The sequence below is a fragment of the Astatotilapia calliptera genome, chromosome 6 (genome assembly GCF_964374335.1).
Source record: "Astatotilapia calliptera chromosome 6, fAstCal68.1, whole genome shotgun sequence".
NCBI classification, from domain to species: Eukaryota; Metazoa; Chordata; class Actinopteri; order Cichliformes; family Cichlidae; genus Astatotilapia; species Astatotilapia calliptera.
Window position 1 is genome coordinate 39,314,686 of NC_137427.1, and position 21,315 is coordinate 39,336,000.

A 21,315-nucleotide genomic window follows, 5' to 3' on the forward strand; every position below is an offset into this window, starting at 1 on the left:
GACAGTGGTGGTGCTTTTGTAACGTTGAGGTATGGACAGCTACACACTGAGGCCTCAGTCCTGCCTGTTCACATTTTATTCTGTAAAAACTAAATTTTCACTGCTTCTATAACCTTTAGTGGGGAGAACATAGCTAGGATTTAATGATTTAACAAATCTTTTAAATCCTTTGTCCTCCACAATGCTAAATGGCTGGGAGTCCTCAATCACCATGCTAACCAGGTCTTCATCTATTTGAGATTGTCTTTATTGTCTTTCCTCAGCAGAACAAAGCACAAATATAAATATCACACACGTAACTTATTGCATTGTATAATATCGTTATCTCATTTAGTAACATTACTGCATGCTATATTATCATGGCATTTGATGCTCACCTGGTCTTGCTCCACAATCAGTGTTCCCCTTATTCTCATGCAAAGCTCTGTAGTGCCTAAGCATGGATGAGGTGTTGTTGTTATATCCCAGCTCCCTGGCACATAGCAAACACTCCACCTTGTACAAAAGTAAAGCCGCTTAACATAAATTGTATTGCACCATCAGTATTATGAAAATACATCTTCTGTAGAAATTTACATACCTTGTTGGGAGATATAAGATCAAAATGTTCCCACACAGGGGAGGACATCCTCCTCTTCTTAGCTGGCTCCATTCTCTCCTGACTTTCTCTCCTCACTCTCATAAACCTCCAAACTGTCTCCAAACTCTCACTAACCGCAACTCTCCATCAAACACCCACATTTAGAATGAAGTCTGAGGGGTTTGTATCGCTGTCATAGCTCGCGGCAAATTCGAACCACTTCATGAACCAGTCACGTGGTACAGCCGGGCAGCGAGGCTTCGGACGTCATCATTTTCAGCTCCTCCCATAAATGAAGCAAGCCTCGATACGCGCATCGCGGAAACGCCCCCTCCATTACTCGACACAAGCTTCGAAGCCTCGATACAGAACGTCACATCACTACCTGTAAGTCACTTAAAGCCAAGTTCACTCATAAAATGTGTCCGTCACAATAACGTTACAGGCTATGCAGGCGGCACTATTAGTTACCTCAGTCTCCCACAGTAGCATTTCTAATTTTGATTGAAACTGTCAGAGAAAACGGCAGCCTTGAGCAGCCAGGATATTAGTTTACAGAGGCTGTTAAAATTATATATCTAACGTTAAATGTTGGTGACACAATAATTTCATCCTAATGGTGCTGACATATTCATAGGGTTAATTTTTGAGACAAAATATCATGGTAGTCATGATTTTGCAAATATTCCAACCAACAATGGTGACACAAGATCACAGGTGAAATTGGATGATGACTTGATGGTTCAATTACTGTATTTGAAGCACATGTGTGACTGCATGTATTTGGAATGTCTCACTGTTATTCATCAGGTGACAGGCAGCTCTGCCATGTTGTAGCTCAGACAGAGGTGAAGAGGCGAGGTCACAGGTGACTGACTGATGATTTGGTGCTGTAGATTAACTAGTATTTATTATCATGACAATTGTCAGCTGCTGATGTAAATTGATTCATTAGTGTTTATTTGACAAAGAATATGGCATGAATCAATGTGTTATTTTATCAGGTGGCAATATGTCCTAGTGCAGTCAGAGGGGAAGAGCCAGGGCCAAAGCTGAGGCACATCAAGCACATAGTAATAATTTTAATCTGAGGATAACACGCATGTACTGAGGCTGAAAGAAGCTTCAGTGCTCTCAGAAGACTAAAAAGATGGGTAAGGTCAACAATGACTCGAATGAGATTAAACAATGCTGCTGTATGCCATGTCCACCAGGAGAGACTGGACAGTATAGATGTATATATAGATATGCCAGCAGTTTACCTCAGTTAACGAGAGGAGAAGGCATGTGTGTGGCCCCTTCACATAGTCCACATTGAGTTGTTGTGTGGGACACTAGTAGTCCATGTCTGTTTCTGTAACAGTAGTTCATGTTTGGAATAAAAAATCCCAGCTCACTGATTTGATCGGAGCAACAGTGCCTAAAATGTTGCATAATTTTGCTGAGAGATCTTTTACTTTGTGGTAATCTTAGATGAGTAGCTTTATGGACAAAAACCAGCAGGTCATTCAGTGTTCCCTTAGTGCTAATGTATAAGAGATGTTGGTGTACTACAACTGAAGTAATGTTGTTAATTCCTTAAAGTCATATTCTTTTATTGTCATGACTGTATTTGAAGCTATTTTTATGTTTGTATGATGCCTGATTTATATGAAATATGGCTGAAGTAAACTAAAGCCTAAAATACTTAGTCAGTCATTTGTTTAATAGTAATTTAACATTATATAATTTCAAATGTAAAACTATGAATTGTAATTTTAAATGGTTTAAAAGCATGTAGAATAGCATATGTAGGCAAGTATATTTCTCCTTTTTATCAAGAAGCAAAGACAAAAAGGGGAAAAAAAGAAACAGGGCAGGGTTCGGTGGTTGAATCATCTGTCCCCACCAATGCCAAAACCAAATCTACGCCCTTGGTATATTTTATATAAACGAATCTGTCTGCTGGTAATTGCATAATCACGTGGCCTCACAGTACAAGCATACTCCCAAGCTATTATAATGTGTTGTACATTGTTATTTATTGTGTGGGTTTTTTTTTTTTTTAATTAGTAAAAAACCATCAAGAAGTCACAAGCAAAAGGAGAACACACCATGGCACATGTTTAAACAAGGAAAATGTATTCATCAATATTATTAAAATGGGTATAACATCATTTTTTCAACAAAAAATACACCTTCAAAACACCATATCAGCCCGATATCAGACAGAACTGTCACATGATATCAAACAGAGGCTGTCAATTCAGCTCTGTTAACTGGGCATAATGAAGCAGTTCATTACAAGTTGTAGGTTCAAGCTGCTCTTCATATTTTTGGCCACCAGATGTCACCAAGGGGAACTGTGTTGAAATAGTTTTTCAATACAAGCTTCAGTGCTTCAGAAAGCTTCATTTGCTCATCACTAGCTCAGGACCTGCAGTTCACAGACTGGAAACACATTGAAAAATAGTGGTGTGTGGATTGATACTGAAATTTTGATTCTTCCAATACCAGATATTTACGTTCTAGAATCGATTCAGTAGGCAACGGGTGAAGTGTCTTGCCCAAGGACACAACGACCGAGACTGTCCGAGCCGGGGCTCGAACCGGCAACCTTCCGATTACAAGACGAACTGCAAACTCTTGTGATGGTGATGAAAATTGAGCACCTCAGTTATGCGAAGAACAGTCAACTTATCTTGGAGAAATTGCCTCTGACATAGAAGTTACATAATTTATGTGAAGTTGTACCAAATGAAAAATTGATTAAAAAATTGGCTTGTCCAATTTCTCAAAAGTTACTTGAAGGTTTCATTTTTGCCTCTGCTACAGCACTGATATCACATAATACAACGGTTGAGATTTTTTTAAGTATAATCTTCAGGTTATAATTAAGGAACTCAGCCTTGCCATTTCTAGCAACAGTCCTTTGGTCCAAGCTAAATCTAAGGGACGTCCACTAGCATCAGATTTCAAACTTAAGCAATTCTGTGAGGAAAAGTTTAATGTTGTGGAACCTGTTGAGTATGTTCTAGAGGCAAGGTTCAACAAAACATTTCAATATGTTCCCATACTTAAGTCTCTTCAGCTACTTGGGCATAATGGTAAAAAAAAAAAAAAAAAAGGTAAATGGCCTGTATTTGTATAGCGCTTTTCTAGTCCCTAAGGACCCTAAAGCGCTTTACACAACCTGTCATCCACCCATTCGCACACACATTCACACACTGGTGATGGCAAGCTACATTGTAGCCACAGCCACCCTGGGGCGCACTGACAGACAGACTACAATGATATAGTGGACAAGCTTGCTAGTAGTCATATAGCCTGTTCTGCAAATTTACACCAAATACAAGTTTTGATGGTCAAACAATCCTTTTTTTCATGTGAGGATTTAAAGATTTCATTGTGTTTGCATATTAATGACTTCCAGGTTTGCAATCTATTGTTTCATGCAAGAAACATAAATATTGTCTGATTTATTGGATTTTAGGTAACTTGCCTAAAGCAACATAGAATATTGCAATTGATTTGAAATTGAAAGGTTTATCTACTAGGAGGTGGAGAGGTACCACTGGCCAATGCCAATATTTTTGTCATTATTATGATATTGTTATTATTGGCTGTCATACAAACCTGTTTTTAAAGCAGAGGGGGAAATGCCAGAAATGAAAGTGAAGGGGGAAAAAAGAGGGAAGAGAGGAAAGATACAAGAAATAAAACAAATTTAGATCATATAGAAATGCAATGGTTTTCTCATTTCAAATTTAAACTCAATACAAAACTGGTGAAAATTAAAACAGTTTCCTTAAGAAATGTGTCCTTTTTTATCAGAGTGAACACAAGATGGCTGCAGTCCTGAGAGTTGTCCTTGGAGTTGACAATGCATCAAAGTTAATTCTGCCCACTGGAATACCTGATTCAGCTGAAGTCCTTAACAAAGAGATTAGAAGGAACTTTGCATTGTCTGGCAATTTCAGACTGAAGGATAGAGACAGTGAGTTTGACAAAGAGTTTGTGAACTTGTCAGCAACTTCAGAGATCAAAGACAAGAGCACGGTTAAAGTTATTTACCTTCAGAATGAGTCAGACACACTGAAATAAAGGCCATGTTGGATTTACTTAATTCAGTAGTGGACATTGGTTGCACACAAATGTTTTGCTTTGGCAGAAATGTAAACAACTTAGTTAAATCAACACAATTTTTTCATATTCAATAAACCTGTGCATTTTGTGTTCAAAAACGCAATTGAAACATGTTTAGATGAAGTAAGTTGAGCTCTTGGAATATTTTAATCCTTCACAATTTTGTCATTTTATTTCACCACTATTCAATAACTTTTACTGCAGTACTACTTGGTCACCTAAATACTACATAATGTTCAACAAAGTCTAGAGTCTGGTTACCATGAAAGTTGAATGGATCTACAACAACTACCATCCTCCTATCTTTATCCTGGCTGGGAAATAACCCTGAAGTGATAGGTTATGAGGCAGGGTACACCCTGGACAGCTCACCAGTCTATCACATGACAAACAACCATTTGCATTTACAGGTAATTTAGAATCACCAATTAACTTAACTATAATAACTGCATGACTTTTAACTGTGGGAGGAAACCAGTAGACCCAGAGAGAAACCACTACAAACTAGCCATATTGCGGATTTGAATCCAGGACCTTCATACTGTGAAGCAACAGCATTAACCACGATGCCACCAATCCAGGCTTAACAAAAGTAGGAAAGCTATGATTTCGAGGCTTGATGCAGAATTTTTTTGTTTTGTGTGTGTATGGTTGTCTGCCTCTAACTCCAGTGATTTTCCTGTAGTTTGACATCGCATGCAATCTTATGAATTTCATGAGTTCAGCAACTAACCACTCTTACTAGATTGTATCATGTCATCGCAACAAGAACAAATTAAGTTGTTGAATTTCGTACAGATCCTTCATGATTTAATTACGTTCATAGAAACATGAAATTATTGTGTTCAAATTACAAGTTAGACTTTTTTAATGTAACAACCAGCCAATTTACTTTTTTCGGTATACCAAAAAAAGTAGAGGTGGCTGCTCGACTTGACTGAGACCACGATCCAAAGCGCGCAAGACTGAAATACCGTGCAGTGTCGCCGGATTTAACATTGCTATATTATTGACTTACTTCACTCGAACATGATATGAACAATTTAATCTAGCCTCTCTGCATATCATGTAGTTTCTACGCTATACAGTTACACTTAACTTTAAAGCATGAGGCACTTGTGTTAAATACATGATGCTCACGTAAATCCTAGAGCTGGCCAATCCCTTTTTTTCAGTGCAAGAGGAGGAGTTGGAGGAGACACAGCTCTACCCTTAGATCCCATCCATGGCCATCAAACTTCAAAATATCTCAGTTCAGTTATGAGATACAGATTTAGTTTAGAGAGAGCGAATCGAGCGTTCTACAGCACACTTCTAAGTCCAAGCTCCAAGCTTAAGGGAGACATACTACATGGGCTGGCATCAGAAATTGATTGTAGCTGTAATTCTTGTGAATACGATAAAAAGAGTGGGCATTATACGCTTGTTCTGCTTATATTACAATACTCATTCTGTATAACATACAACATACTAGTCAGTGACTCTGCACCTGAAAACTTCCAACCAAAACCAGATGTTCTTACCTAGAATATGTTATAGCTGATCAACATCAGTTTTAGCTTGCTCTGAGATACACTTGGCTAATATGTGTTTTCAGGTTAATGCAGAGTTCACCCGCATCACCACAGTCCTCTAGTCTAAATCTTTTTGGTCCAACTGGAGCATTACTCCAGCAAACTACTATGGGTGTTTAGAAAGAAGGGGGGACAGCAGGACACAATATCAGACAGATCATGGCAACCATGCACAAGGTGTGCATGTTGAATGAGTTTATGATTGTTTAAGCTCTTGACACTGAGGTGTAAACCTCAGGAAGCAAGTTTGACATAACCAGGCTTTATATCTTTTAGTCTGCTTGATGAAATGTAAAATCCCAGAGGTAGCAGCTATCATGTCTGTGATTCTAAACTTTCTTATTCCAGGGTTTCTGCTTAAGGATCTGTGGACTTAAAAAGGAGCGTTTGATGCTTCATTTTTCTTCTGCACAGAATGTTGATTAAAAAAATAATAATAATGCAACAATGATCCTGGAAATAGGACAAGAGCTATACAGGTTGCATATATAAAATGTGTCTTGTGCAGAGAATTTATGTACATTTACAGGATAGTGTAAATAAAATAATTAGTTTAAAAACCGTCTTTCACACAATTGAAGTAAGGTGGGGCAACATACTGAAAGCATTGCGGCTCTAATTAAATGAAGATCCTGACAGCCGTATTACAGAGTTCTTGTAAGTTGCAACACCGTTGGAGCCCAACTGACAAAGAAAATCTGTAAAAAAAAAAAATTTACACAGCATTTTTTGATTTTAAAAACCTGTCCACATTGTTTATACAGAAAATGGGACTTTTGAGTTATGGTTGAGGTGGAACTATTATCAGTGTGCTATTAATACTGCCATTTTTCTCCACTAGTAAACCATGGAATTTTTTCTCCATGAACCACAATAAGACGAGATCTGTGGTGCAAACAAGTTATGAGTGTTAATATACACTAAATTTTACTTACTGTTTATTCATTGATGGTTCTGATCTTCTCTTAGGATTTACTGAAAATGGAAAATATAGATAATTACCAACCTTATATCATTTGTAAATTGTTTCATTAATACTGCCAATTTATATTATAGGTATAAGTGTTAATGTGTGTGCACTTTCTGCCATGCAGTACTGATTCTGGCCCTGTGAGACAAATTAAGAAAATAGTGTTGGGCACCTACATTGTGAGGCATGAGGCAGCAGATGAGATGGATCTCCCTGAAAATGCTGGTATCATCACTTGGCTTTGATTCATATTATTGTCTACACACACACACACTTGATCTACGGTTTAAACTTGAGATAGCCTAAGAGCCTGTGATACACATCTGAATTTCTTCAAAAAGTGATATTTGGATTAGATGGGGAAAAAAAGCTTTCCAATAAAGTGCAGGTTCTCAAAAACAAGTCCTCTACAGCAGACAAGACTGGACCTGGAGTTGGACTTCTCAAGACAATCTCAAGACAGGATTTAAGTTGACTGTTGTGTTTCAAGTTTTTGTGGACTACAGGATCACATTTCGTCCACTGACAGGGAGATGCCAAAAATGCCAAATATACATGTGAAATAGCCTGAAAAGAAGGAAGGAAGACTACTGGACCAGCTAACTGGGCAGAGTAAACTGAGGAATTCCCAAAAAGACAATCTAATCTAAAGACAAAATGTTGGTGGTTCTTTTTCTAACTTCGCTCGGTGTTTCACTATGGGAATCGCCTCGGCGTGACCAACTACGGAAGCTCCAATGACACCACGTCTGTCTATGACAGACCTGTCGAGCCGTGCTCAGGGCTCCGCCCCCTCGTACTAACACGGCCGACCAGCTCCTCCTAACTCATTCTCGCTTTCTTCCCGTGAGAAACTACTTTGAGCTCCCTCAGCGCATCCAGGCTAACTTGATTAGCTGCTTAACAGTTCTCAGGTGTCCCGTGTAGGAGTACGTCGCCGAACGCAGTTTTTCCGGTTCCAGTTTGGATCGTGCTGAGTAAGTCCTTCGAAAGAAGTGTACTTAGAGTTGCACTGTGGAACAGCAACCGCGTCAGGCGAGCTGTCCCAGCGGTTCCTGGTTTTAGTTAGCGAGGTAGCCGACGTTGTGTGACTCGGGCTAATGCGTTACGGCGAGCTGTTCGTTCAGTGTCCGGCTAGCATTAACTTGTTAGCAGGCCACGAACCACATTAGCGTCTCACTAGCATTAGCTTGTTGGTCGACCTAGGGTTCGGTTAGCATTAAGTTGCTAACGATATTGGCTAGCGGAGTGCAGCTAACGTGTCACGACGAGCTGACTCCCGCCGCGACTAGATCAGATTTAACACCCGCTGCTAGTCCTAGCTACTTACGGGCTAATGTGTCGAGACGAGCCTGGTGTAGCCTAGTCTCACCCCTTTCCGCTAACCATGTCTACGGCTCCTACTCCCGCCAAAAGGTCGGAGCCGAAGGCTAAAGAGGCTGCATCCCGCCCGTGCCCCGCATCATGCGGTGCCACCATCTCGGGCAGGGACCCTCATCCAATGTGCATCGTCTGTATGGGTGCCAAGCATGCTCAGGCTTCACTGGCGGACCCTCAGGGATGCCCACACTGTGCTTTGATGCCAGAGAAAGTCCTGGAAATGAGGCTGAGAGTAGCAGTAACGAACAGTCACTGCTGCCTGTATGCTGCTACTGCTACGAGCGATATCCGTCATCCACGAGCCTCCACAAGCTGGGCGGACATGATGGAAGAAGAGTCCCCGCTCATGCCCCCATCATTCGAGGACCTCCTCGATCAAAACGTGGGCGAGCCGGGTGGCGAGGATGCGGAGGGCGATGCCGACTCCGACCTCCTCGACCTGGAGGACATGGATGAGGAACAGGAGGATGACTCTACCTTTCCTCCCCAGCAGTCCAGGCCACCGAGTGGGGCTGAAGTTGCACCCCTGGTGGACAGCAATTTGTACGAGGTCTGCAAACGGGCTGCTGCCAAGCTAGGCATCCCATGGCCAGCCGCCCAGGATGCCGAAGGGGCAGAACGCGACCTGTATGACGGCAAGAGGCTCCCACCAGCCTTGCCGCCATCAAAGCAGCTTCTGCCAGCAGTCCCAGCCTGCATGAAAGAAATGAGTCGCAATTGGTCAAGCCCTTTTAAAAGCAAGCTTCCGACCAAGGGCTGCTCTAAGCTTGAGATCCAGGGGATGGGTGAACTGGGGCTGACCGAACCCCCAGCAGTGGAGCCTTCAGTGGCGTATCACCTTCACCCTAACCGCAGGGCAATCTCAGCTTCTTCTAGCATTTCTTTGCCCAACAAGATAGATCGCCTCACGGCATCTATTTATCTAAGGACATACAAATATGCTGCACAGTCAGCATGCTCGCTTAATGCAGTCACACTGCTATCAGCATATCAGGCAGAAATTCTGGAAGACATGGGCCGTCAGCTTGACTCGGGTTCCCCGAACCCAGCCCTCTGGGATGAAATCTGCGTGGTTAATGATCTCATTCGTCGCTCCTCCAGGGGAGCAGTCCAAGGGTGTGGTCGCGTTATGGGCCTTGCAGTCTCGGGTGAGAGAGCCTTGTGGCTAAACCTGTCAGGCCTAGGTGATGCTCAGAAGGCTGAGGTCATGGATGCAACCTATGACCCAACCAAGGGTCTCTTTGGCCCAGCCCTGGAGAGAATGAGAGAAACAAGCACCCGCAGAAAGCAGGAGGGTGAAGCATTCAACTTCTGCTTACCCAGAAAACCTAACTCTCAGCCCCAGCAGGCGCCAAGAGCTGGCTTTGCAGCAACAGCAGCAGCTGTGAGAGGGAGACAGAGTGGGGTCAGAATGCAGAGAGGAGCAGGAGACCAGCAGGGTGCCCACCAGGCCAAGGTAGAGAACCGAAGACCTTGGGGCAAGCATTCCTTTGCAGCAGTTGCTGCAAAGAACAAGCCGTCACACCCCGGAGAGGGGAAAAAGAAGCGGTCAGCCTAGCACACCTGCAGCATTCTGTGTCACCCCTCTTTTCTTCCCCAAAGAGAAGGAAGGTGTTAGAAGGGGTAACCAAATCACTCCAAAGTTCAGGGCCTCCGGAAGTTTCCAGTTCACCAGGAGCACCCTCTCAGTCTCCTCCTCCAGTTCAGGGAGGACAGACTTGTGGACAAATGGCGCAGTGTCACCAAACACTTCTAAGCACTCTGTCTGTGTCACCAAGCACTGCCCAGAGTCATCAGACACTTCACTGTGGTTTGGGGGTAACAAAAGAAATAAAACGTGCATTTCTGCAGCCAGGCAGTTTGCCAAGGGCAGAATGTCCCCCCAGTTTCAAAATAAAAACAAAAGAAAATCACTTCAATTTGTCTTTGTTCCCAGCGGGGGGAGCTCACGCTCTTCCCGAGGGGGAGAGCCCCAACTCCTTCCGGGAGACAGGGGTGACGTCACGCTACCGCTTCTTCAGAGGCCCGCTCCAGCTGCGCTGCGAGCGGGCGCAGCTGCAGTTCATCCCTGGGTCTTGTCAACCATTTCCCATGGTTACAGACTACAGTTTGCGGCAAAACCACCGAGATTCGGCGGAGTGTTAGCTTCTGTGGCCAGTCGCGATTCAGCGAATGTGCTGGAGGAGGAAATATCCTCCCTGTTACACAAACAGGCGATCGGAGCGGTTCTGAGCGAAGAAGCTCAGCAGGGCTTTTACTCCCGGTATTTCCTCATCCCGAAAAAGGACGGAACGTCGCTCCGTCCTATTCTGGATCTGCGTGTGTTAAACAAGCATTTAAGAAAGTACACGTTCAGAATGCTCACACACAAGACGCTTTGTCGTTCAATTCACACAGGCGATTGGTTTGTTACAATCGACCTATCAGATGCATATTTTCACATCACCATTTATCCTCCACACAGGAAATATCTCAGGTTCGGTTATCAGAGCGTAGCGTACGAGTTTCAAACTATCCCATTCGGGCTATCCTTAGCTCCGAGGGTGTTCAGCAAATGTGTGGAGGCAGCGCTGTCTCCGTTAAGGAACAGCGGCATCAGAATATTTTCTTACATAGACGATTATCTAATATGCTCACGATCGCGCGAGCAGGCGATCAAAGACTCCGGGGTGGTGGTGAATCACCTCACGGAGCTTGGGTTCACTATCAACCTGGAAAAGAGCCACTTGGAACCCGCACAGTCTACAGAGTATCTGGGGCTCAGAATAGACTCCATCTCTTATCGTATCGCACGTTCAGAGCGGAGGATCGCATCCTTCACTCACTGTCTTTCCTGTTTTCAGCTGGGGAAAGTCGTGCGGTTCCGACTCTGTCTCCGCCTCCTCGGCCTCATGGCCTCGGTGATATCGGTGGTACACTTGGGGCTGCTTATGATGAGAGATTTTCAGTGGTGGGTCGCTTCTCTGCAGCTGTGCCCTCGCCGACATCTCAGTCGTGGTGTAAAAATAACGCAGCCGTGTATCGCGGCTCTGGAGGAGCCCGACAGCTCTCGCGGCGGGGGCACCGCTCGGGGCAGTATCATCCAGGGTGACGCTGACCACAGATGCATCCCTGTCAGGTTGGGGTGCAACTATGATGGGCAGAGCAGTGAATGGCGTTTGGTCACAGAGACTTACTCTGAATCACATAAATGTGCTGGAGCTCCGCGCGGTGCTCCTAGCCTTACGGCATTTTCTGCCGTATCTCCGGGGTCAACATGTTTTAGTGAAAACAGACAACTCCACTGTAGTTGCTTATATCAACCGCCAGGGCGGCACCCGTTCCCGGCAGCTACACAGGTTAGCCAGGGAAATAATTATGTGGAGCAGCACTCGGCTCCTCTCCCTTCGGGCAACTCACGTGCCAGGAATTCTGAACAGGGGGGCGGACCTCCTGTCCAGAGGAAATCCACTGTTCGGAGAATGGAGGCTTCACCCACAGGTGGTGGAGCAGATTTGGCAGAGATACGGCCGGGCTGCCGTAGATCTCTTCGCCTCGCGAGAAAACACACAGTGCCCCCTGTTTTTCTCCCTGTCAGACGCACACGCGCCACTGGGCATGGATGCGCTGGCCCATCCATGGCCAAAAAACTCTGCTGTATGCTTTCCCTCCCCTCAGCCTGATCTCCCCAACACTGATCAGAGTGAGGGATCAGGGGCTGTCTCTGATTTTAATAGCTCCACGGTGGCCATCCAAACACTGGATAGCAGAAATCATCCAGCTTCTGGTGGACGAGCCATGGCCACTCCCCATCCGCAGGGACCTTCTGTCTCAGGCGCGGGGGGAGATATACCATCCCCATCCAGACCAGGTTGCTCTCTGGGCCTGGCCCGTGAAAGGTGGAATTTGAAGGCAGCAGGCATGCCTCCGAAGGTTATTGAAACCATTCAGAATGCCAGAGCCTCCTCCACTCGTTCCATTTACAGCAGTAAATGGCATGTTTTTGAAGAGTGGTGCCATGAAAAGCAGATTATCCCTTTTCAGTGTTCAGTGGTGGAGCTGTTGTGTTTTCTTCAAGACTTGCTGGACAAAAGGAAAGCTTTTTCCACTATAAAGGTTTATTTAGCAGCTATTTCAGCCTGCCACGTGGGGTTTGGTGATAAACCTGCTGGGCAGCACCCCCTTGTAAGTCGCTTCATGAGAGGGGCACGTCGAACGCTCCCAGTTTCTAGACCACTGGTCCCTTTTATGGGATCTGTCAGTCGTTTTAGACGCCCTCTCCCACCACCCCTTTGAGCCTATTGGGGCAGTGGGGTTGAAGTTTCTCTCTCTTAAAACCACTCTGCTGTTGGCTCTAACCACAGCCAAGCGAGTTAGTGAATTACAGTCTCTGTCTATTCACCCCTCTTATCTACAGTTGGCCCCGGGACTCACTAAAACACTCCTGAGGCCTAACCCAGCCTTTGTCCCTAAAGTGTTGGAAACATCATACAGGTGCTCTACAGTAGAGCTCCTAGCTATTCACCCCCCTCCATTCTCTTCCGAGAGGGAGCAGAGGCTGAACACTTTGTGCCCTGTCTGGGCCTTGGGGACTTATGTTGACAGAACAGCTGGATTCAGGAAGTCGGATCAGCTGTTTGTTTCCTGGGCCTCCCCTCACAAGGGCAGGCCCGTATCACGCCAGAGGCTAGCTCATTGGATTGTAGAGGCCTTAGCTCTGGCTTATAGCTGTAAGGGCTTGCAGGCCCCCCCGGGACTCCGAGCACACTCCACTAGGGGTGTGGCCACATCCTGGGCGTTGTTCAGAGGTGTATCAGTCCAGGATATTTGTGCGGCAGCAAGCTGGGCTACACCGCACCCGTTTGGCCGGTTTTATCGGCTGGATGTTGCACAGTCATCCCTGGCTCAGACGGTGCTGGATTCTGGTGCCTCAGGTTCGACCTGAGATCCTGGAGTAGCACTGGAGAGTAGCTTCGGGAGCTGGCGCAATCCGGGAGTGGGCCATATCTCCCATAGTGAAACACCGAGCGAAGTTAGAAAAAAAACGTTGGGTTACTTAACGTAATCCCTGGTTCCTTGATAACAGAGTGAGGTGTTTCACCAACAGTTCCCTCCTTGCTTAGGCACGGAAAGAAATCTGCTTGGAATGAGTTAGGAGGAGCTGGTCGGCCGTGTTAGCACGAGGGGGCGGAGCCCTGAGCACGGCTCGACAGGTCTGTCATAGACAGACGTGGTGTCATTGGAGCTTCCGTAGTTGGTCACGCCGAGGCGATTCCCATAGTGAAACACCTCACTCTGTTATCAAAGAACCAGGTATTACGTTAAGTAACCCAAAGATTTGTAAATGTAGAATAGGAGGCAGAGTGTTCAGCTTTCAGGCCCCTCTTCTGTTCAACCAGCTTCCAATTTGAATTCAGCAGATAGACATTGACGGATGGACTTTTGAGATTAGGTTTAAAACTTTCCTTTTTGCTGAAGCATATCATTAGGGCTGAATCAGGTGACCCTGAGATGTTAGACCCACTCACTAACATCTCGCTAAGCTATGGTGCAATAGGGGGGAGGATGCTGGGAGATTCCCATGATGCATTAAGTATTTCTTCTTCAGTCACCTTTCTCATTCACTATGTGTTAATAGACCTCTCCGCACTGAATCATACTTGTTATTAATCTCTGTCTCTCTTCCACAGCATGTCATTTTTCCCTCTTCCTTCTCTCAGTCGCAGCAGATGGCCCCGCCCCTCCCTGAGCCTGGTTCTGCCGGAGGTTTCTTCCTGTTAAAAGGGAGTTTTTCCTTCCCACTGTCACCAAAGTGCTTGCTCACAGGGGTCATATGATTGCTGAGGTTCTCTCTGTATATGTATTATTGTAGGGTCTACCTTACAATATAAAGCGCCTTGAGGCAACTGTTGTGATTTGGCGCTGTATAAATAAAATTGAATTGAACTGAACTGAATTTATAAAATATTTAAGTAATCCAGGTAGAGGTTGAAGTCATTACCTTATTTATTTTGTAATCACTTGTCTTTCTGTATTCTGCTCAGTTTACTTTGCTGCCTTTACAAGTTTTTCCTTTTTTGTAATTGGTGGTAATTCAATAAATATACTCAGCTGTGACCCTTTGTTAATTTTTTGCTTTAATGTTTTTCAGTTTCAGTGTTCTTTTGTAATGAAGATCTGCACAAGTTCAACCCCCCCCCCCCCCCCCCCCCCCCCCTGTGTTTTTTTTTTTATTATTATTATTTTACCCAGTATCATTTAGGCCGCCTGGATTTATTTGATCAATTTGGTTGTAAAAGTGTCAGAAACTAAGAGTGAACCCTTTTGCCCCTTCTTTCAGAATAACCTCAGCTTTCAGTATCTCACAATTATTTTACACTACTGTATTGTTGTGACAATGTAACAGCAGCTTAAAGTGGAAAGAAAATTGACTGCGTTTTTTTAGATTTATAGTTAAGTGGAAACTGATATTCACCATGAACAAAATGTAACACAACATCAACTTTAAATATGAACCATACTAAATATGTACAAAAAATGTTTTTGAGCCTAGCTCACCCAGTTTTTTTAAATATATTGTTCCTTTTATATAACAAATCTCCAGGCGTCTTTGGTCTTTGCCACTTCTCTACACCCGCCTCTCTGTACTACATGTGTCATCAATTCATACTAGAGATGGACCGATCCGATATTACGTATCGGTATCGGTCCGATACTGACCTAAATTACTGGATCGGATATCGGAGAAAAATAAAAAATGTAATCCGATCCATTAAATATCACGAAAGCACCTCACAAAACTTGCAACACGCCGTAACTCACCTCAGAACGTTAGCAGTCGGAGCAGTATGCATCACGTGATAGAGCAGCTGTGGCATGCGGGACCTGTCGGTGGTCTGGATAGCATGTGGAGCTTCGCTAGCAACCTGGCATTTCATCTCTGACAAAGTTATCCCCGAGAGAAGTAAAGCAAGTGTGTAAGTCCATCTCTGAATGTTTGTAAAGCATTCCCACGTTAAGCTTAACAAGCGACTGCCTCTGCTCTCCGGTGTTCCAGATCAACTGGCGTTTAGATCAACTGGCGTTGGTCGAACAGATGTGTGGCAGTCTTGCGTTTCAGGAGCTCCTACCGACAAACCAGCAAAAAAACGCCAAATGTGTCATCTGTGACACTTGTGAGGTTGTCTCAAACACACTCCGTCAGTCTTGATGCTGTTGAACAACAAAATGTTTAAAAATGTGGCGAGTTTACCTGGTGATATCCTCATGCGCGACTCGATCGCGAAAACAGCAAACAAGTAACACCACGCCGTTGTTGTTCACAGGACAGCAAGAGTAAACGATCGGGAGACCCTTGTCGTCGTTATCGTTCCACTCGCACGGTTTATTTCACCGAATTCAGCGTTTTTGCTCCACAACTAAAGCGAGCAGTTTGCTCTGTGCACCAACATGGAGTCGAGTCAACCAGCGCCACCTCTGGCCAAGTGCCACAGCCTACAGCCAGATCAACTGGTGACACACATCTGCAGCACGTTTGAATTCGTGTCATGCACATTTGTACCTTTCAATTGTGTCTGTTTGTGCGTCATGCAAATAAACCTTTGAAATGATATCATGTATTTATTATCAGCCTACATTTGTACAAAATGCCAAATGACATACACATAAGAATCACCATCCTGATATCAACACTTTTGCCCATAAGAAAAATGTCGTGAACAAATATATGACACACCAATATTTCACCAGTGTTGTAACTCACATGTCGCCAGCATAGTCTGCCTGTGTCCCCCCTCTGCAAACGCACATTTCAGAGTTGGATGTGATATACAGTCTGCATAAGTGTGGTCAATCCCATAACGATCCGTAAGGGGATGGCAGCTACGCTGAATGTACAGCAGTCACACAGTGATCAGCAATAAACAGTCCCCAAAACTTGCATATAATCCCCAATGTGGAGCCCATCTACTGACTACCACATAGCAGCTGGACCAGTCCCCAATGCAGGTCAGTCCACTGCTGCCACCTGTGGCCAAGTACCATAGCCTACCACTAGATTAACTTGTGACACACATCTGCACCTGCTGCTATGATCACATTGAGTAAAGGCTGAGTGGCTGCACTCACACGTGGTGCATCTAAATCTACCCACAAATATGTTGAAACATGCAATGCCAGCAATGTGGATTGTCAACACTGAAAACAATCAGTAAGCAAAGACAACAGGGATCATTTGTTTCTGTTTATTTAGCACCCACAACATTTGTAGTCGCCTTCTGCACAGGGGAAGTCCACACACACCGTGTGGTACCACTTTCCACAGAAGGTGCAATCTGCAAGATTGAATGTGATTGTCAGGGTCATTGTCTGACTGTTTATTACTAATCACTGTGTAACTGCTGTACATTCACAGTAACTGCCATCTCCTTATAAATGTTTATTAGATTGACCACACTTATGCAGACTGTATATCACATCCAACTCTGAAATGTGCGTTTGCAGAGGGGGGACACAGGCAGACTATGCTGGCGACATGTGAGTTACAACACTGGTGAAATATTGGTGTGTCATATATTTGTTCACGACATTTTTCTTATGGGCAAAAGTGTTGATATCAGGATGGTGATTCTTATGTGTATGTCATTTGGCATTTTGTACAAATGTAGGCTGATAATAAATACATGATATCATTTCAAAGGTTTATTTGCATGACGCACAAACAGACACAATTGAAAGGTACAAATGTGCATGACACGAATTCAAACGTGCTGCAGATGTGTGTCACCAGTTGATCTGGCTGTAGGCTGTGGCACTTGGCCAGAGGTGGCGCTGGTTGACTCGACTCCATGTTGGTGCACAGAGCAAACTGCTCGCTTTAGTTGTGGAGCAAAAACGCTGAATTCGGTGAAATAAACCGTGCGAGGGGAACGATAACGACGACAAGGGTCTCCCGATCGTTTACTCTTGCTGTCCTGTGAACAACAACGGCGTGGTGTTACTTGTTTGCTGTTTTCGCGATCGCGTCGCGCATGAGGATATCACCAGGTAAACTCGCCACATTTTTAAACATTTTGTTGTTCAACAGCATCAAGACTGACGGAGTGTGTTTGAGACAACCTCACAAGTGTCACAGGTGACACATTTGGCGTTTTTTTGCTGGTTTGTCGGTAGGAGCTCCTGAAACGCAAGACTGCCACACATCTGTTCGACCAACGCCAGTTGATCTAAACGCCAGTTGATCTGGAACACCGGCTGCTACTTCAATCGTGAAACTGCTTAAATCAGCTGATCGGCTTTTCTGTCGCGAGTCCTCTCTCTCGTTTGTTTTTGGTCCACTTTGCGCCAGAAAGAGGAAACCAGCGGCTGAACAACAGCAGAACGTTTAAGCTTGATCAGCTGTTGTTAGAATGTATTTAATATTACTTTCTACTCGAGGATCTTTTTCTACGTAGCTGACGGCTGGTAACTGTGCAGGGGCGGATCTAGCAAAGTTTAGCCAGGGGGGCCGATAGGGCATGAACAGGGAAAAGGGGGCACAAAGACATACTTTTCTTTCTTATTCTCATTTAAAATGTCGAGCTTTTAATAAATAATTATCTGACACACAAAGTTTTAATTTGATGTAAAATGAATAGAAGTCAATTACTGTATATAGTGACTATTAAGTCTAATATATATACCCTAGTAAGCTATAGTACTTTTTCCTTTGGGAAGGTACCATCTGTGCAGTCTGCAATTTTGTTGAAGAAAGATGTTGAATCTATTTAATATTTCTTGAAAAATAATTGATTTCTGTGCATTTTTTTTCACACTGCATCAAATTAAGGTTGATTACGTCGATTAAGCATCATGAGGTGGAGTGTGAGGGGTGGTTCCCTATTTTTTATTTATTTCTTTTTGTTGTTGCTGGGAGTTGGAACCCTATTAGTTAGGTTGCTTAATATTTACGCTAAGTACTCTTTAAAATACCAGAATAGGGAGGATGGTGTAGGTCTAAGTTTATTAGATTGATCAGTATTGCTGAACTATGAAATATTTTTTTTGTATACAGGTATAACAGAATAGCTTTAGTGTAGTTGTTGTTTTAAACTTGAGTATGAACTTGCAGACTTGCAAAATGCAGCAAGATATTTTAAAAAACAGTTTTGTTGATTAAAAAACACTATATCGGATTCATATCGGTATCGGCAGATATCCAAATTTATGATATCGGTATCGGTATCGGACATAAAAAAGTGGTATCGTGCCATCTCTAATTCATACCCGTGTTTAGACTGTCACTGCTTGTGCAATGGTGCACCATAGAGTTTTGTAAAGCTTGTCTTCTCATTGTTCAGTAACCATTTGAAATCTCTCTCTAGCCCAAATGGTTGAGGAGTTACGGTAGTGCAAAGCATCCATGGTAAAATCTAAGCGAGTTGATTTTTCTGTGTTCAGACAGCAGTAGCTTGTGAATGCTTAATGCTACTGCAATACACCAAATATCTATGTAAAGCTCAGCTTCTCTTCTTTTTGAAACACTTTGCATTTTCTCTCTAGCAAAAACAATGATGGAGTTACAGTCATTTTAACGAACAATTATAAAATGGTAATTTAAAGGATAAGGAAGAACTATAGTCTCACATGTGTCTGCTCCCAGGTGTTGCCGGCTAAATCTAAGCTTTACATTACTTCCACTTTCCCATGCTGTCAGGTTGTTTATGACATCATCGGTCTAGTCCAATGATCTTTCTCCCAGCCTTCTTCAGGCCTATCAGCATTCACACTATGTACTTTAACTCTCACTGCGCATCTGTCATTCTCCTTTGTGCAACCCACCTCCTCTCCATCACCGCCTCTCATCCCCCCATTTTCATCTCCACCACTAGCATCTAGACTCCGGGGGTCAATCACTGTTGGGGTTCTGTTCTGCTGAGGACCATCGAAGACTAACCGCCAAATACCAGTGAATCATGTTAATTTCTTTCCAATAATCTCTACTCATTGAACTACTATTTGATGACCCCTGTACACTGTTTAGTGGATTGGTTGTCTTTCTTTTTTAACCACTTTCTTTTTTAACCAATTAGTCAAAATCCAAATCTTTTGACTAAAGATTTGGATTTTTGTCTTTTACCCAGAAGCTTTGTCTTCTGCATTTGTGTCTCATCCACTGTGAATGTGTTGCAGATACAGGTGTTTTATGTTAATAACACAGCTTTCCAACAGCTGCAAAGTTGTCATATTTTCAACTGTTGTCAGGAGAACATTTTGAGAAATTCATATAAATACAGTGGCTTTATAGCCAGAATTATCCTTACAGTATTTAAAGGATGCCGTTTTTATCATTGAATTGTTACCTTTCATGAGGTCAGGTTATGTATTTTAAAGCGGGAGCTATGAACAATCGTCTTATTGACTGTAGCAATACGAGATTTGCACTTATTTCCAAAGTTATAATTATATTGCAAAATTGAAGAACAACACATCTACATTTAACACATGCACCCAGCAGGCTATTTTCAACACGGACATGCAGGGAAGCAGGGAGGTCTTCTTAACTCCTTTTCCTGCATCATGTCTGTTAGATTTGTATTGTTGATTGTCATTTATGCTTAGAAATATTTACTCATATATGCTTAGAAGTATATAATCATTGGTGGATTGAAAGAATGCTTCATCCTAAAGAGGTCTGTATTAACTTTGTGTAGCTGTAGAAGGGAGTGCATACATTCCCCAGAGTGTCCTGGCATAGATCACACTCCCTAGGAGAGTTTATCTTTTCTTGTTGATTTATGGTATAGCAAGCACACGCATATCTGTTTAAGTATAAGAGCCTTTTGTTAAATGGAGTTAGACGTCCTGGCACTAGCCTTGGGGAGTCTTCACAGGGTCACATCTTGACCTCACACAGATCACACACACACACACACACACACACACACACACACACACACACACACACACAACAGGCAAGGTACTCTTTGTGTGTATGTAGACGTCACATGTTAGTGAACTTATGCATATTCATGTAACCTCAATAAAAGGGCAGTGTACGGGAGAACGGACGAGAGCAACTGGGGCCAAGCGAAGGAACGGCGTTTGTCCGGTTCTCTCCCGTGCACGAGTACCATGAAGAAGTTTGCCTACTTGCGTCTTGCTTGCAGTGTAATTATATTGTCTTAACGTTCCAGCGGATGGGTTCAGGATACAAACCCATCAATGTCTGTCATTGGGGCTCGCTGGTGATCTGGTGATGGGTTCAACGCGTCCTGGGATCACTCCGTCCTATAGGGGGGCACCTGTCTATCCACACTTCAGTGGGTGGGGTGGATGTGGATGGATTTGTGTCTCTGAAGTTTCTCTCTGTGTGTGTGTGTGTGTATAGACAATAATATGAATAATAAAATTGATAAACAAAAAAATAAAAACATTAACAAGATGAGCTTACAGAGACTACAGCAGGGGTCGGCAACCTTTCTGATCATGAGTGCCATCTAAAATTTAATCTAAAAGTCAATGTGCCATATGATTGCATTAGCAATAAATGTAATAACGCTCTATATGAACAGTTACACACTATATAGAACCACTTTATAGAATTATATTTGTTCGCAGATGTTGGCAGCTATCAGCGAATAGTTTTCAGCTATTTTGAAACAAAAAGACTTTTTATCCATAACAGCAAATGAACTGTACAACATTCAGTGTCCAGCATTCAGACGGCT

The 21,315-nt window shown here is 43.5% G+C and overlaps 2 long non-coding RNA genes across 2 annotated transcripts; one reads left to right on the forward strand and one right to left on the reverse strand.

Moving 5' to 3' along the window:
* Positions 1-2,680: 2,680 nt before the first annotated feature.
* On the reverse strand, positions 2,681-15,606 carry LOC145429244 (uncharacterized). The gene is made up of 3 exons (XR_013909475.1): positions 15,431-15,606; positions 7,215-7,254; positions 2,681-6,977 (listed from the first exon to the last, which is right to left on the reverse strand). It is a non-coding gene; the product is annotated as an uncharacterized LOC145429244 (long non-coding RNA).
* Positions 15,493-20,727, forward strand: LOC145429243 (uncharacterized). Its single transcript, XR_013909474.1, has 3 exons — positions 15,493-15,585; positions 15,666-17,653; positions 17,780-20,727. It is a non-coding gene; the product is annotated as an uncharacterized LOC145429243 (long non-coding RNA).
* Positions 20,728-21,315: the final 588 nt, after the last annotated feature.